General features: G+C 40.0%; 1 long non-coding RNA gene across 3 annotated transcripts in view; it reads right to left on the bottom strand.

Moving 5' to 3' along the window:
- Positions 1-562: 562 nt before the first annotated feature.
- The window catches only part of LOC101446729 (uncharacterized), a 44,372-nt gene continuing 26,055 nt past the window's right edge, over positions 563-18,879 (bottom strand). For all 3 annotated transcript variants that reach the window (XR_001117861.4, XR_009188246.2, XR_011645637.1), the window contains one exon: positions 563-768. This is a non-coding gene — a long non-coding RNA (uncharacterized lncRNA). The remainder of the gene's footprint in view (positions 769-18,879) is intronic.

Genomic DNA, 18,879 nt, shown 5'->3' with positions numbered 1-18,879 from the left:
CTGGGAAGATTTTTGAGAAATAATTATTTATAATCACAATTATCCTGCAGTGACTTATTCAAATGGATGTGCAAAACTTTTCTGGAGATCAACACAGAAATGCCATAACCCATGAGAACACAGTCCCAGATCGTGTTCCGTTAAATTTGTGTTAATAAGATGATGATGGTAACACTCACAGCATAGAAACTCGGCATTTCATCAGCGTTCTGTGGCCAAGCCATTTCTAAATAATGGATATGGAATTGTCTATTTCATTTCTAAAATATTGTGGTTTTCAGGTATAATTATTTTTATGGCTTTTATGTGTGTAAAAATTGCATATATTATATTATTATAATATACTGCATGTATTATATAAAATTACATTTAATCTATATGCATCAATGTGTGATTGATAAAAGGAGAGAAAGAGAGAGAAAATAAAGAATGGAAAGAGGGTGTAAAAAGAGACTCTCTGTCTTTCTAGAGTCCACCATTTCACCTCTCTCTGTAAAATTAATGCATTTCTCCACACATTAAGGCACAAATGCCTCCAGATTTTTTCTTTAAAAAAGGTTTATTTTCAGCAAGCTTAGAGAGAATTCCCATATAGGTTGTTTTTGAGGTCTGAGGTTCACAGATGTCTGGGAAGAAAGCTTTCCATTGCCAGTTATCCTTCCATGTCTCCTTCTTCCAGTGACCTGGTGCTGGTCATATGTGATCCTCCTCTCTGGGTGCCACACAATGGTCACTGGTCCAGATGATGGCCTTAGGCCAGCTGGGTCCCTTGGAGGGTGGAAAATCCATTGGAAACATCAGGAACTCTGCTCTTAATGCCTAGGACACCCACCTGAGCACATTTGGGAGAAGAAGGAATGTACCTTCCCCCCACATACCCCTTTCTCTAGCCCCAAATATCCAACCACCTTCCTAAGGTGACTCCACTGTCCTTGAATCCCTCAAGAGTCCTATCCATTTTAGATAAGGTGCTTCAAACACTTCTGCAGGCTAAGACTCAAGAAAATAAAGAAAAAATAACTTTTTCCTGAGGTTAAGAGAAATCCAGATTCAAGAATCCAAAATTTTGTCTCTCCACTTGGTAGGAAGAAGGAAACATTCTTTCTATATCACAGATAATTATCAATATCATACATATTATCAATATGTCTACATCTCCCCATTATCCATATTTATCTCTATTATCTTTATTTAGCTGTATCACAGATTATTTCTTAATAGATCATTTTTCCATAGTGCATTGTCAGTAAATCATCTTGGTACATTTATTTTCTTCTATTGGCCACACCATTTCCTTGGAAACATTACAAAATCAAAGAAGCACAGGGCTGAAAAGATCTGAGTTTACTAGTTTGGTGTTTCCTAAACTTCAAATATTCCTGTACCACACTCACAATTTTTATCATACTTGCATGCCACAGTCTATTGTTTTCTTGACATATTGCTTTAGATCAAACCATTTGTTTCACTAAAATTTATTTATCTTAAAAGGACATCTTATTAGCATAAATGGGAAGAATCTTGGATGATTTGCCTTAAAATAAATAAGAATGAAAAAAAAAATTGCTGAGTCCTAGCTGTTGCAGTAAGAAAATATTCTGAGCCTGAGACCTGTTCTTTGTCCCCATTCCTTTGTGACAAGACAGAGAATTCAAAAGGAGATAATTTCTCACCATGGGATAAATTCTGGGTCTATAAAAATAGTGTCTTGTATTTTGAGAAGAACTGATCTAACTTAATCCTTTGGCTTTGCTAATGTAGAATTAAGCTTTAGGATAAATGGATTTATAACCTTCTCAACGCAATTGAGGCTAGTCCTTGGGTCTTTTGACTTTGAGCTCAGTATACTCACCTACCACACTAACCTAGACATCCTTTAGTTTATTGTACAACCACCCATCTATCTGTGCCCTGCCTGAATAGAATGCTCAAGTGTTTTTTGTTTTGTTTTGTTTTGTTTTTTGTTTTGTTTTGTTCTGTTTTTTGTTTTAAATGTAGCCTAAAAGAGGTAAAGAAAGCTCAGTTCATCATCTGCTCTGAAGAATGATTAAGTGCGAGCTGTTTGCAAAGGCATTGACCTTGTGACCCCTATACTTTGATGGTTGAAAAATAATCTATGTGGGTTTCTTTTGTGAGTTTGGCTTGGTCTGGTTTGCTCTATGTCCTAGGTCTACACTGCTCCAGTTTCAGTTCTAGGCAGCCATGGACAACTGAGGAGGGCCCACTCAGCTGTAAAGTTTGGATTAAAAGTAGAATACAAATACCCAGAGGTACTGAGAACATGGGAAATCTGCAAGACTAACTTCCCAGATCTACTTTGCTCTTGCATAGCTGTGTTGGCCACATTGGTCTCAGTCTTATCTCTGGTCTGCTTAACACGGCTTTCCTGAGATCATGTTGATGTCTCAGTGATTTGCTACCAGGAAAGACTCCGGAGTGCCATGTGGGAGCCTTGTAGCCATGGCCACCCCAATCCTTCAGGATCAAAGGCAAGGAGCATTCCATCAGGACAGCTGTGGTGGATCTAGCCATATAGCCTGATCCGACAGAAAATTCTCTTGTGTCCCATATAAGAACTTTTTCTTTTCCTTGTTTCTTAACTTGCCCTAAGGTCAATTTGTTTTTATGAACTATAGTTCTGAGAAAACTTGTTCCTTGGGCAATATCCAATCTACACTTTTCCTTTATTGCCATTTTACCGTAAACAGGAGAAAATCCAGGGCAGCTGCTTTGGCAGAATCTACCACTGCTTGTTTTTTATGAAAAGCTAACAGCTTCTCACCCCCCAGCCTCCAACCTTCACATCCCTGCCACCCCACTCCCACCCTACTTTTTCTCTGGACTCCTCTTATTTTTCTTGGAGATATTCTTTCATATGTCAACCAACCACAGGCATTGGCACTGATGTGTTAGTCTTACAGGGCCTCTGGAAAGGATTCACAATTATGTCAGAAGGAGAAAGAGTTCACTCCAAGAGAACTAATTAGTCTCTAATAACAAATCATCTCCAGAGAATGAAATGATCTTGGTGCTTGATCATAAGTCATGATCCAAACCCTTCACCTCTGGTACTAATTCCATCCCCAGATATAAGAAATCAATCTCTTCCCACTCATTGAACTTGACAGGATAGTGGAAGCAAGTTCAGTAACTTCTTTCATCTGTTTGAATTATTTGTCTTTTGAATAATACCACTATGAAAAGGGCTTAGGGGTGGGGGTGATGACCTCCACATCAGAAACCATCTCTCATTCATTTCTGCATCCCCAAACCTAGCACAGTAGTTGATACAGAGCTAATGCTCCAAACTGATGGTTTGCCAAAAGAATGATTCATAAGAACTTCCTTAAAATTATTCCAGTGAATTCAACATGAAAGTGATGTAGGTATTGCATCTATACAGATAGCTAGTAACTTTCTGATAATTTCCCATGGTGGAAGTCATATTACCTATAGATTACTCATGCTCAAAGTCACATTACCTATAGATTACCTGTAGTCTACACAGGACTTCTTGGTAGTATTTTGGGAGCTCTAAAGTACAAAAGAATTGCTTTAAGTGTGTGATTCATGAATTAAATTAATAGTTCACACAGCATGTGACCACAGTGTTATTGCTTAGGGAACTCAGCTATGAGGCTCTTCAAGGCCTTGCCTGCACAGACCTGTCTGGAGTAGTAGTATGTGAATAAGGAGAAAAGGAATCGGTAAAGAGAGGAAGGTGGAGAGAGCAAACGTGTCCATGTGAATGGCCCCCCAAAAAAGTGGGGAGAGGGAGTGGATGTGGCTCAAGCAGTTGAGTACCTGCTTCCCACATGGGAGGTCCTGGATTGGGTTCCTGGTGCCTCCCTAAAACAAAAAAAAAAAAAAACAATTCAGAGGAGCCCATGTGACTCAGTGGTTGAGTGCTGTCTTCCTACATATGAGGTCCTGGATTCTATCCCCAGCCCCAGTACCTCACAAAAAAGAATTCGGGGGAGGGGGGTTAGGGGTGTGAAGAGGAAGCAGGTCAAAGCGCTGAGTCTGAGTTTCCAGACAGCATTGCTATACAAGGGGTTTGACCTGGTAGGTGGTGCATGGTGGTAGGATTCTAGGCTCAGGTGATTTTTGAAGGCAAGTGAGGAGCAATCAGTATAGTGATTTCAAGAGTTCCATCTGGTTTAAAGCTCAGCTTCTATTTATAACTAGGAATGCAAGTAAGAACTTCTAGATCTCAGAAAAATAGGTTGGTAAAAACTAGGCAAGAAACTTCAGTCAAGTCAACTGGTAAAGCTCCAAAGAATGGAGATAAAAATCCAAACCCTAGGGCAGAAGAGCAGTCATAGAGACTACATAAACATGTCTAAGTGAGGAGAAGATGGCAGCAACTTGACCAAGCCTTCTCAGTTGCCTCCTCACTACATACTGGAAAGAGAGCAAGCCTGATATTAGACAATACCCTCTGGTCGGACCAAATTGTCCATTATACTGAATGCTTTGGCCAGACAAGTCCGAGGCCTGAGTGGGCTTTCAACACAAGCTGAAATCCTATAGGGAGACGTAGCAACCAGCAGGTGATGTCTTATGGAGAAGGTTGAATTAGAAGTCATTGCCAGCCAACTCTGAGTTTGCCTTTCTTTCCCTGGTACCCTCTTGCAACCCCTACCCTCTGTTTTTGTTTATGATACTTAACATCTGTTTGGTTCTTACACGGGCTCTACTGTTCGACTTTATATCTGTGTATATCTGCCACTAGATATATATTCAACCTGTGTTCACCATTATCCCATTTACCATTTGGGCTCCTTACTGGGCTCCACCCTCCCATCTCTGGTTAGTGTATTCATCTCTTTGGACTTCCTGTAACTGGCCTAGACACACCCCCAGACATTATTCTGCTAAATTCTGTCCCATGGGGCAAATACCTCCCAAACAGGCTGCCAACAGACAGATTGGGAAATCAGATGAGGCAAAACAGCTGCAGTGGGTTATTTCTATAATCCACTGTGGTACAACTACAGGAAATTATAAGAAGCACAGAAGCACAGAATTTTAGAGTAGGAAAGAATTTTATAAGTTATCTAATATAGATAGGAAATATAGATCTGCAAATACATCATAAGCCCAGAGCAGGTACCAGCAGATTGGTAACTCTCCATGGCAAGACTTTAGCTGGGCATGGGTAGGTGGCAGGTTCTACAGAGAGAGGCACCAACAACAGTGGCTTTGACAGCATTGAGAGATAGCACGGAAGGCTCTCAGTACAGGTACAGACACAGGCTCTCACATGAGTTTACTATAGAAGCCTTGACAACATCTGCCCAGAGCAGCTGAAACAAGCAAGAAAAATTTCATGGAGCCAGAGAAAGCTAAGATATTTGTGCCTATGAGACATTCTTCAGGGATTCACAGAAATAGTTTGTGGTGGGGATGAGGTACTAAAGAGAAAGAACTTTAAACGGTAGATAAAAGTCTTATTTTACTGGGGGCCAGGTTGGAGAATTAGTATATTGATTGTTCTCAGACACTGGTGTCAAGGATATGGACATCCACTCCTAGAAATTCTGATTTAGGACCTTGGGGATAGGAGCTAGTAAACTGTCTTTTTAACAACCCCCATCTGATGACTCTGAAGTACACTAAAATTTGAGGCTGGTTTTACATGTGAATACAATAAAGACCCAGTTTACATTCTAAGCTTTTGTAGTCTGTGTGTATGTGTTCGTGCTGGGGGTGGAAGTGGGCATATATACTTGTTAAAATAAGTTCTTTCAATTTGTAAACTTTAAATGTAAAAGAAAAAACAAATTCAACAAATTTATAGTAACAGCCTTAAGTAATTTTGCTCAAAACACTCCCATATCAAATTAATATCCTTTAATTTGGTCCGGGGATTGAACCCAGGACCTCATACGTGGGAAGCAGGCACTCAACCACTTGCTACGTCCACTCCCCAGAACTGTTATTTAATCAGATAGTTTGAATAAGAGCTTGGACTGGAGGGGTAGGGGCAAGGAAGCCAGCACAATGAACTACTTTCATTTCCTTGCTACAGGGTATGGAGTGAAAGCAGCTCTGTTACTTGATAGATTGCCTGGAATCCCAGATGTGGACACTGAGCAGCTTGTCAGCACCTGAGCCCATTAAGTGGCTTTATCAGCAGCTCTTCAAGCAGAATAAAAAGGCAAGTTGTCCATGGCTGCCTAGCTGTGTAGACCTAGGCCACAGGGCCAACCAGACCAAGCCCAACACACACACACACGTACACACGAAAAGAAACTCAGGTAGATTTTTTTTAACCATCAAAGTGTAGGAGTCACATGGTTAATACCTTTGGAAACAGCTAGCACTTAATCATTCTTCACAGCAGGTGATAGGTTGTGTTTCCTTTAGCTCTTTTGGGATACATTAAAAAAAAAAAGAAAAGGAAAAAAAAACCTGAGCAGTCCCAGGGTCTGCATTGAAATCACCACCAGAGACAAAGAACTGAAATCAGAACCATCCATGTCCCTGCTTTGCCCTCTTCTGTGCTGTATGTAGAAATGCAAATATTTTTCTAAACAGGGGAGAGTTTGAAACCCTGTGAAAATTTTATAAATTGTCCCTGTGAATCACCCTAGCGCCTTCCAAAAGGAGGCCTCCCCATCCAATTCCAGTAAATGTTATTCAGTACATGACTGTGCTTGCTGGCTGCTGAGGGATCACTGGGAACAACTTGGACCTAGAAAGGCAGGCCTTCTGGGTAATGGCCTTCCCCTGCCTGCTGGAAAGAATCATTTTTGAGTTCAAGAATGAATATCATCTTTTGCATTTCAGTTATTGCTTTTTATTAACCAACTGAGTCTGACGAAGATGTCTTGACCCAAACCCTAAAATGTCCATTTAAATCTATTAGCAATCAGTTTATTATTATACTAATTCACAAGAACATGTTGAATACCCACCTTGCACTCAGCACTGCACAAAGCACTATGTGGAAATAAGCATTGGGACTATAAGTCCTATATACAAGCAATAATTCTTGGAACATATAGTATTTATATGTATAGTAGATGTATGATTAAAAGTCAAAATGAACTATATATTCGAACTCCGAAAAGATTTTCTCTATTTATGGCATATTAGACATGTGAGGAGTCACCCTGTCACAAATCACCCAAAGTGGGTGTAAAACCCAGTTGTAAAAATAACCATTGGCTCAAATGCCCACACCTCAGATGATATTGGATTCCATGTAGGGATACTAGGCAATAAGCTTAACCCACATAAGTAATTTTGTCCCCACTTTTTTTTAGCTCATGGTGGATGGTTTTTCATTTAAATTGGAAATTCCAGGAGTGCTGTAAGTTTATTTATTGCTTCCCAATCTGCTTATAGATCAACAGCTTTCCCATTTTATGTCTATTGTGATAGGAGTTGTGGGAGAGGTTATTTCAAAGGAGAAAGGTGGTCCTTAAGTACAATTGAGCGAGATTAAAGAGGATTTTGCTGATCAGGTAGAAATGTCTTTACTTATTTTTAAGGAGCAGTTTGTGGGGCTGGACTAATACAGGTTTACTTCATGAGGCAGACCTCCCCATGTCTCTCTGTGATTTATCCCTGCATTAGTTCTGGACTGCCTAGAAGTAGATGCCGAGGCAGAAATCGATTTGTAAGTGTTTCACTGAGGGAAGAAGAAGGAGAAGGCAAGGAAATCTTCAAGATGGTGATGTAGGTCTGACATCAGTGGAAGGAAAGAGGGAAGGAAAAGGACTGGGGAGGATAGTCTCAGATTCCAGGTCAATTCAAGAAATGTTTGGCCAAGCCAATGGGAAGTCCTCGAATCTGTTAAAGAGTCCTGTGACTCACAGGAATAGGCCTCTGTTTGTACCCTTCCTCCCTCCACCCTGTGTTCTGTGCTCAATCATTGGATAGGAACAGCTCTAGAGAAGCTTGGCCTCAGCACAAAAACAGTGATGGATCAGAGGGACAGTTCCTGGAGCCAACAGTCAATTATGCTCCCTGTAAGAGTTGATACGAGCAACACATTTCTATGGCTATTACTGTCTGCCATCATCATAGCCAAGGTTTGTAGAAAGCATTCATTCATTCACTTATTCAACGAATTTTAATGAGCACCTACTATGTGTCCAGCACTATGTCTAGTACTGTAAACCTTCCAGGAAACAAGCATGGTCCCTGCCTTCTATTATATAGTGCATTAATCCCCTTGAAATTCTGCCTGAGAATTGAAGCTCTGCTAGGCCAAAGACATTCCAACACTGCAAATGACCAAGAAAACAACTAGTTTCAGAACTTAATCCATACTGTTTGTTTTGGAGTTAAGTTTGTTCCATTATTTCTTAGACTCTGCACAGAAATTGATTACATTCATAAAATGAATATATAAAATGATCCTGTCTGTGCCCTACTCCAATCTTTTAAAAAAATTTTTAATTCACTGCATTGACCAAGGATATAAATCAGTGTTTCTTAAGTGTATTTGCTCACACCACTATCCAAAGCTCAGTGTGTCTGTGGATTTTTCCCTCCAGTGGTTGAAAGTAGCTGATAAAATAGGGGATGATGGAGACATAGGGATGAGAGAATATAGTAGAGATGAGAAGGAACTATCCTAGTTTTTTTCCCCTGGTACTCATATCTTATTCCTACCTAGGCCATGCTCATTTCCAGGCAATAGAAAGCCTGAAATTTCCTCATTAAATAGATTGCTATTTGCTTACTATTTACTTTGAGATAAGGATTAGCCTCTCCAGACATTTTGTTTTTTTGTCAAATTGTGAATCCTTGGAGAGAAGTAATATACACATCACTAACACCTTTGTGTGGATGTGGCTATTTCCTGCTGGTTGGGCAAGGGAAAGAATGTCCCAGCAGATCACTAGATGCCAGGAAGGGAAAGGAATTAGAATTGATAAACTCTGCCCACTTCATAAATTGCCTAGGGTCAAAACAAAAGAGTGAAAAAATATAAGTTGCAACATTATCAGTGATGGTAAACTTAGTCTGCAGAAAAACAAGAGGAGGTTTATTTCTGAACACATTATGGCATTTTTCTTACGTTGTCATTGTGTAAGTATGCAAGGAAACACACATTTCACATCAATCCTGATTTTGCAAAACAGTGAAATCTAGATAATACCAGCCAGTCAGGTAGAAGAACCATGGCAAAGTTTCCACTGAGATTCACCACCTTCACAGTTGTTTATCCCCAAGTAAAATTTTAAATAAATGAAAATGTGTTTGGGTTATCCTTATTATTCTTATTATTGCTTTTTTTAAAAAAAAGATTTATTTATTTATTTTATTAATTTCTGCCCCCCCACCGTGCACACTGTCTGATCTCTGTGTCCATGTGTCCATTTGCTGTGTTCTCTTTAGCACAGGAACCAATCCTGGGACCTTCCAGAGTGGGAGAGAGGTACATAATCTCTTGCACCACCTCAGCTCTCTGGTCTGCCATGTCTCTCACTGTCTCTCCTCTGTGTCTCTTTTTGTTGCATCATCTTGCTTCTTGCTGCACCAGCTCTCCATGTGGGCCAGCACGCCTGCGCAGGCCAGCTCTCCTGAGCAGGCCAGCACTCCACTTAGGCCAGCTTGCCACGCAGGCCAGCATTTTGCAGGGGCCAGCTCTCTGCTCGGGCCAGCTTGCTGACGGGCCAGCTTGCCTTCACCAGGAGGCCCCAGGAATTGAACCCTGGACCTCCCATATGGTAGATGGGAGTCCAATAACTTGAGCCACATCTGCTTCACTTATCGCTGCTTTTGGCACCCATCAATTCTCCTTCATCCACCCAACTGAAGACCCTATAGTCTGAGCTCTACCCAGGACTTCCTGACCAATGTATCATGTTCAGGACCTTTTCTGACTTCCAATAGAATAATGATAACAGCCAATACCAGTCAAGATACTGATAGACTGTAAATAAAACATTTTTTTAATGTATTATCTCTAATACCCAACATTTTACATGTATTACATGCATTTAATATCCACAATTCTTTTAGGTATCTAGGTTCTCTTATTATTCTCATTACATGGATGAGGACATTGTGGCTCAGAAAGGTAATTTACCCAAGGTTAAAGAGCTGGAAAGTAGGAGAGCTGGATTTCAAATCCAGACTTCTCTGATATCAAAGCCCACACACTTAATCCATACTTGATCAACTTTGGCCACCACTTAATGGGGTGGTACCAGGCACATTCCAAAACCCATCTTCCAGAGACATTTTCCTCCCCCTTTGTACAGCTCAGAATGCTCTGTGTGCTTCTATGCATGAATGTATGTATGCACTTGTGCGCAAGCTAAGGACATGCCTTGCCCTTACGGGATGGGGCTGGAGAAATCTTCAGAGTCTATTCCATATCAATTAATCCTCTTTCCCTGAGCCACTGCTTCCTGTCCTAAAATTAGGGGTCTCTCTGAGTTTTCTACAATAGCTGAACATCCTGCCCTCCAAATTTCTTTACCTCCATATCCACTTCTGAGTAAAAACTGTCATCATTCTCTTTAAGAGTATCACAAAAGGCAAGCAATCTCTATCATTACCTGATTTTATTTCCAAGCAAATAGAATCAGGCCGTAGGATTAAAATAAAGTGGCAGTCTCAGCCAGTCTCAGTTAGCAAAAGTAAGGCTTGCTTGCTGATAGTGAGTCACCTATTGAACAAGTCAAAATTGCTAAAAATTGTACAATAAAAACCAAGGTGTAAAAATCTTTATTCTGTAGTTCTGATCACTCCCACAGGTGAAAACTAAGAATATTTCCAAATTAGTGTTCTAATCCTGAGTAAAGCCAGTTGCCCAAGGAGTGCCAGTTCACCAAGAGCATCTGACAAAGCAAATGAGTGTCAATCATTGAACAGCTTAGAATGTGTCTTCAGACAAAGCTAAGTGTCTGTTGCAATTTCTCTCTAAAGATGGATAACTTAAAAAAGAATATATATGCTGTTCCCACCAGCTTTTAAGGAATGCCATCTTTATAGGCATCTAACCTTGTCTACCTCTGTAATCCAATGTGTCCTCTTTTAAAAAAACGGGTATTCCAAATTTTTAATTAAGTTTGTTTCTTTCAGAGTGAACATCTTATTAACCATATGAAAACTTCATCCAACTTCGTACAGAATGCCAGATCCATCTTCCTCCAGTTAGAATAAATTAAGAGTTTTACACCTTATTAGGCAATGACTACAGCCCATGGCCAGCAGGAAGCAGTTACAGAAAAGAGATCGTCTCCCTTCAGCACCCCTTTTAAATTAAAGGTGTAAACTCTTTAAGAGTAAAAGAAAAGTAATAGATGGATCTGGAACCTGACTGGAAATCCACGTGAGTGCCAGTGGCAGCAGAATAACTGCAGGAGGCCCCTGCCCAAGATTCTGCTGTCCAGAATGAAAAGTTCTAAACTTCTAAAAACGGTCCTGGATGCTGTACTAAAGACTGATAAATAATCAGTCAAGACAACAGACAGCCATCCACCTCATAGCTCCAACAATAATTATGCCAAAGCTTAGCAAGTTAATCTTTGGCAGAAAAGGGGGAATAATGTGGGCTATGGGTGGAAGGCTCTTTGTCTCTTCAGAAATAACTAAGCTGTTTGACTTGTGTCTCTTCAGAAATAACTAAGTTGTTTGACTTGTGAGTGTGGAACGGTAAGAAGCTGCAGTCCTGCTCTTAGGGACCAGCAAGCTCCAGTCCCAGAAAATGTTTAACAAAGCAAGGGCTATAAACTTTAAGTATTTAGGGAAAATGCAAAAACCAAGGCTTATCTAAAATGTCTGGAGTCCTTGCTAAAAGCTTACCTAAGATGTGGAAGAAATATATGCTAATTAAAGCCTATTGAGAACTAAAACAAAGAGACCATTTAGCCTTTCCTCTCTGTATAAAAGACGTTTAAAAATCTTGTTCGGGGCTCGGGATTCAAACAGAAAGCTCCCGAGTCCGGCCGGCCGTCAATAAACCATTTTTTCCTTCTCAAAATCATTCCTGAGTCCTGGCCTCTCTATACACAATTAATTAAACTTCTCTTAAATTCCACAACAGGATGACCTATTGTGCTTTCTTTTAAACCTGAATAAGAATGCCCATGTCAAGCCATGTGATTTAAATGATAAGTAGCTACAATTTGTAGTACATTCATTCATTCAACACATATTCATTTAATGCCTTTTCTTTGCCATGCACTGTGCTAGATTCTGGGGATACAGTGGACAAAGGAGACATATTTCTTTGCTTCACAGAAACTACAGTTTAGATTCTCAACACCCAACATTCTCTAATAACAATAATATTCTTCAATTACTTATTATGTACTTGGTGTTCTAATCTTTGCATCTTTACACCAACCTTGTGAAGTAGGAAGAAGGCAGTGGCTCCCCTTTAAGTAAACTGAGGCTCAGAGAGATTAAGTAACTTCATCAGTGTTTTGTAGCCAGTAAGGATAAGAAGTAGAATCCAAACCAACTATGTTTGACCAGAAAGTCAATTCCTTTCATTACACTATTACCTATAAAGTAAGAATGAACTTTTTTTCTCTGTTAGAAAATGGCTGTTTTAGGCCTAAGGAAATCACATTAGTTCTTTAAGTTTCATTTATCTTAATTGTAAATGGGAGTGAGAACTGCACTTTTACAGGAATGTTCAAATGATCAAAAAGCTGTTGAAATGCTATGAAACATACTTATAAAAGCAAAATACCATTATCAATTTAATAATACACTCCAATTTTACATTCCTTAAAATTCCCAGTTCAAATGACTTAGAATTCCTCCTGTAACCTAAGTGTCTATGGAAAGAAAGCTCGTACAACCTCCTCCCACCTTGAGTGATATTTTAAGCAAAAATTAGAGTTGCCTTGGCTTCTAATAAGGCAAATCTCAGCTTTCTGGAAAACTGTGCCAATGGGTATGATTCAGCTGAAAACCAATTTGACTTAAATCGATAAAATAAAAGCTCTACCCAGTTCAATATAATACGGCGGGGCGGGGGGTGAGGAACCACTTACGTATATATAAAACAACAGCATCTGGTGCATTGGATTTGGTGAATATTTTCGATGCTCATTTGTTCCTGGTTTGCCTGGCATAGTCCCTCTTTATGCTGTGATAATAATAGCTTTCACTTGTAGCTAGTAATTAGGGTTATTAATACCTGGCACAATTGTCAAACAATGAAGTGTGAAATAACCAATCCAAAGTGTGGTTCTGGTAATTTTGCTGAATTGTAAATCAGAAACTAGATTTTCTCTTAAAGTCCTAAGAACTGTATGTTTGATCAGATACCTAATGAAGTGATTGAGAAGTATCCCCTTCAAGTCAATATTCGCTCTGTGTGAGCTGCTCCCTGTGAGCCATGGACAATTCCAGTAAGGGCTGGTACATGGTTAGAGGCCACCGTTCTTGGAATGTTAGAATCATGAAATCCTAAAGCACACACCTGCATTGAATCCCAGAGTCTCCATTCCCCTGGTTAACTCCAGTGTCAGATAAAGAAGTTGTTGACATGGAAATAAAAAGCACATCTGTGAAAGATAATCTGCACCTCTGTACTAATGTGACCTTTTTTACCAGGATTCAAATATTTATTTAGATAAACAAGAGCTACTATACCGTCCCCTTCTCCCCTTAAGATTCAGAGACCATGTCGCTAATATTTGGGTTCGTTGATAGTTGAGAACTAGTTTGATACCTTTAAGTGAGCAAACCATCCATTTATTAAATTGGGCCCTCATGGCCTGAAGAGTTAATGCATTGGTTCTCAAAGGTCGGGAGACCAGCAGAAGCAGCAGCGCCTGGGAACTTGTGAGTAATGCAAATTTTTAGGCCCCATTCCTGATGCACCAAATCTGCAACTCTGGTTGAGCCCAGCAATCTGCATTTTAACAGGCCCTCCAGGTAATTCTGAGGCAAGCAAAAGTTTGAGGACCATTGCATTGATGCAAGTTCTCATTCTTCCTGATGTATTCTCAGGACTGAAGCTTCTGCAGCTTAGCTCAGGTGCCATGAAATAGAAAACTCAGCAACTAACAAAATCACATTTGATAGCAGATTGACTTGCTTGATGGAATCTCTGTATGAGGTTTCAAAATATGGAAAATTGAGCTCTGAAATGTTATGATGTTGGTATTGGCAACAAGTACTGCTGAATTGCACAGAAATACAGGATCCTCCTGCTGTTTCCTTTTTGCTGAATTCCTTTCTGGCCTCTTGGAAAGATTCCCTTGAGGCAGTTCTGAAAATATAAACCTCCCCATGTAAATGAGTTGTTTACCCTCTTGATCATTTGTTAGAAAGCATTGAATTTTGCTGAATCAGGAGTAATTGCTTTTGACAAGCATACAAATAAAACAGTAAGTGATACTGAAAACACTTGGTGTGAGTCTCAAAACTTGGAACATTCTAGACTCTTAATAATGGGTCATGCCATTTGGCACATCTCTTCATGTAATCTTAAACGAAGCCAGGCCAACCAACAGAATAATGAAAAGTGAGTACTAAAAGTTGAACACAAATGAGATGTTATGCTGGTAAAAAGACTGACTACAAAGCATATAAGAGACTTCAAGATGGGGGGCTTTTAAATACGAGAAGATTGAACTGGTCTGTCTGACCATTACCTAAGAAGGAGGAAAAAAAAAATAGAGAGAAAAACTGGGTTCAAGGAAGTGGTCAATTTTTGAGTGCTCCAGGAATAAAAGAGAAAACGAAGTGAAATCATTTAAAAGTAAACAAAACTTTTAAAAAATGTGATCTCTAAATGTAGTTACATTTTAATTCTTTAGTAATGTTGAAGTTGAATTTAAATTGTTGTTAAGTTGTTTTTATGGACTGTCTCTCCCCTTGGGCAAAATTTCTGAGTCACTGCTCTGGAGCTGGTGGTGGGATAGTGCCTTGCTCCTCTGGGAATAACACCCCAGCTTTAATCAGAGCAGAGTGTTAGAGAAAGCTGCCTCTTCTGGCGTAGAAACTCCGCCCTTCAAGGGAGTAGAGGGAAGGGCTGTTGAGGCACCGTGTTCATTTCTTGGCCTATCTTACCTGAGGTGGGTGGGCTGGGTAAAAGAAATGAGCCCCTTGATCTCTCAGTTGCACTTGCCAGGAAGTTAGCCTCTGCGACTTAGAGCAGGGGGTGAGGAGGGGTGTGAGAAGAAATACTGGAGGCTGCCCCTCTGGTAAGATACCACAGCTGAGGAGAGAGGAAGCGCCATCTTCTGAGTCACAGCAACCTGGAGTGTGGTGCTTCCTCCAAGCTAAGCTAGGAGTGTGGAGGGAGGGGGCAGATTGCCGCTCAAGTGCCACGGATTCTTGTTGTTCTTACAGAGATTTAGTAGACTTTATTGAACCAAGGTTTTTCATTTTCTGTATACTCTTAGAAAATTTCCAGACTTTAAATTGTTTTTCCTTTATAATTTTCACCCATTTTGCTGCAAAGTGGGTCCCTGGAGCGCCTCCCACTGCCATTGAGGAAGTAGCCTTTCTCTTTTATTCTCATTTTCATCTTTTTATTGTCATATCAATGATATGACAATATGGGCTCAGAACACTAACTCTAGATACAAAAGTGAAAGGAAAGGAAGAGTAATAGCTGAGAGCCAGCTCTAAAGTCAATTTGTCTGAATGCAAATCCCAGCCACTTAGGAAAGTCCAGCTGTACCGCCCGTCACATTTCTGTGCCTCTCTGTCCTCACCTGTAAAGGGAGACAATTATAGCATTTACCTCATCAGGCGAGTGTGAGGATTAAGACTTAAAATGCACAAAGCAATCAGAACAGTTTTTTTGACATAGAGTAAGCCATAGTATTAGCTGTTATGAATATAGTTTTATTTGGATGTTTCTGATTCCACATCCAACATTCTAAGCCAGTGAATCACAAACATGGCTGTGTATCACACATTTGGCTTTTTTTAAAAAATGCGGAATTTTGACTCTCCCCTCAACCATTGCCAAATAAGAATAGTCAGGGCGAGGGCTCTGGCAAAGATCATAAGTGATTCATTTGAAGTTAATCTGTAAAGAAATATTAGAGAGTCCCCAGCCCCAATTTTATATATTTTTAAAAATCTATTTGCCTAATGACATGTTAACAAGCTTCAATTTATGAAATTTCATAGTTTCATAAATTCAAGCTTTTTCGTTTGTTCATTCAAAACATTTTATCAAACACCTGCCATATTCAAGGCACTGTGTAAAGAGTTCCAGGATAAATAGAGCACAATGATTCCCTCCAGGAATTCATATACATGTATTTATATAGTTGACATATTCACAAATACCTAGAATACAAAATAGTATAAAAATGCCCCCCAAAATGTCCATCAACTGTGATAGGGAAGGCTTCTTTAAAGAGCAGAATTCCAGGCTGGTCCTTAAAAAACGTCCCAGGCATAGAGTGAGAAACAGCAGCCATCAGCCCTTCCTAGTCCAAAATTATACATTCTTTTTCCCAACCTTCTTTAGAGGGTTACTCAGCTCTGGGCTTGTAGATCCATATCATCATGTTTAAGGGAAAAGAAAAAGTTATAAAATGAGTCACAGTTACTGTCTGTTCAGAGCTCTGTCTTGCCTTATGGTTAAGAGGCAACTGATAATGCTTCTAGCACGTAGGAAAGCCAGTACTGACTTCCTTCTAGCTAAGTTCCTAATTCCACCAATTTATCAATCAGCTGCTGAAAATAATGATTTGCATATCACTCCTTGTCACTGAGTTTGAGCATTAACCTTTGGTCTCGGTGGCTATGGGGAGTAGATGTTAATTCAGGAGCACACATCGGTATTCCTGTACAATGCTGTGAACTAAAGCTGAACCTCTACCAAAGAATAAACTGCCCACCCAGAAAGCCATCTAACCCACGCTTAAATTTAACAAGGGAAGAAAAATAAACCCCTGCCATTTACTTTCAGGAGGGCAGTAGAGAGAAAGAATGTGGAAGACTCTTGAATGGTCTATTCATTTCTCAGCTTGAAGTCTATTGTTTTTACTAATCATATTCCTCTCGGTCTTCCTCCTCCTTGCCCAGGGAAGTGAGTGGGAGAATGGCTTTTCCCCCACGACTGGGCAACTGACCTGCTGGGCCGTGGCAGAGTGCCACACATACATTATCAAAATGGCATGTGGCACAGCCAGCAGCCACGCATGAGGGCAGCGGAATTACCCACGGAAGAGCCCACTGTGCCCTCTCAAGAGGATCGTCGCTCTACCCACGCTTCCAGCCAGCATCTATCTATGTATCAGGGATTGAGGAAAATGTTGCTAAGGGTGGTTTCTTCTTCTAGAATAAATGATTATCCTCTTGAGTGAACAGCCACGTGAATGCCACGCCCCCACACCACGGTCCTTCAAGGGGGCTCCAATTCAATATGAAAATTGCTTTTTAAGTCAGAGGATTCTAGATGCCCTGCCATTTCCTCCCAATGTCTAGGATTTGAAAGGAACCAGGTTAGCAACTGGTTAATGGCTCAGGAAAGATGCCATCCTGGGGTAGTGAGATGACTCTATCTAGTTAGGGATTAAAAAAAAAAATGTACTGAAGTTCATGTGCCAATAGACAATCTGAAAATTCCTTCGCTGGCACCCTTGTCCTTTCTTAACTTTATTCCTTGTTCAAGATAGCCCTCGAGTTTACTGAGTTCACTGGATAAAAGGATGCTTTGATCCTGTCTTGATTTGAAATGTTGATATTTTATTCATTAGGGAGTTTTTTGGCATTAATTTTAAATAAAATATTGCATTAAAATATTATTTATCTTTGTTACTGAGGTTTCGGGCACCCCCTTAAATTTTGGGCCCAATGCAAGTACTTCATTGGCCTTGCCCTCGTCCTTCTGGGTCCTGGTCATTGGAGTTATTTTTAGGGATGTGCCTAACCATGCCTTCCCTTGGTAATGGCCAAAAGTCTTTTAAAGGATTAGTTATCCATGAAGACATGGGGTTCCAATAATTAACTACCTTGCACCAGAGTTAGTAGCACTGGAACACAGAAAGTCTGTATTGCAAGCTTACTTCTCTTCCCCGAACCTGGGCTTCTATAGGATTCTTCTGACTAGAAAACGTTTGAGTATAACCTAAAGACATATTCTCTAGTATATTGTTTCTTCATTCTTGTATTGAGTTTTGCTGTGAGGTGCTCCTTTAAGAAGTATAAAACTGTAAAGAGTAACAAAGAGAACATCCCAAGGGACATATTATTGTTTATTCCAAGATAATATTGTCCCGCTGCTATGTGAATGCTTATCAAGCAAAGTGGCAACATTATGGAAAATAAATGATGAAACAAAGCTGGCAAGTTTATTTTCAAAGCAGGAGACGGATCCTACAATTACTTTCTGCTATAGTGACTGTTTCTATTATTCCACATGATTGATGTATAATGATTTTTATCTGATGCATGCAGGAACTTGGAATTGCAGGGGATCGGGTAGTGTATGCTTCTTTCTTAACAAGAGACAATTGTTTTATCCACCAAGCAGAGATGTTGCTCTGAAAGTTAGATTACCCTTAGAAAATCACCTGGTGTGGGCTCCTTCAACTTGGATGCGATTCAGTTACCAAGTTTGACATAATGGTCCCCGTGCTCCTAATAACATCAACAGTTGTATGAAACTTTTATGTGTGTGGTTTTATTTTCATGCCCATAATGCCATAGTGCAGTAAGGTTAGACAGTTACTATTCATCTTCAAGTTTCACAGGGGAAGAAATGGAGACAGAGTATTGGAAGTGCTAAGCTCTCGTCTCAGCGAAAGGAAGCTTTAGATGAATTATTTGGGTTAGATTATTAATATAACCACAAATACATGGAGTTTCAACTATTTCATATCTTAATCCTATCATCCCTCTTTAGTTTCTTGAAGCAACACCCGAGTCCAAGAGCCCACCTCTTTATTTCTATATTTATCTGACTTCCCATTC

Source organism: Dasypus novemcinctus, chromosome 2 (assembly GCF_030445035.2).
Source record: "Dasypus novemcinctus isolate mDasNov1 chromosome 2, mDasNov1.1.hap2, whole genome shotgun sequence".
NCBI classification, from domain to species: Eukaryota; Metazoa; Chordata; class Mammalia; order Cingulata; family Dasypodidae; genus Dasypus; species Dasypus novemcinctus.
Note: the sequence above shows the minus strand (reverse complement) of the source record. Positions and strands in the feature narration are given on the sequence as shown.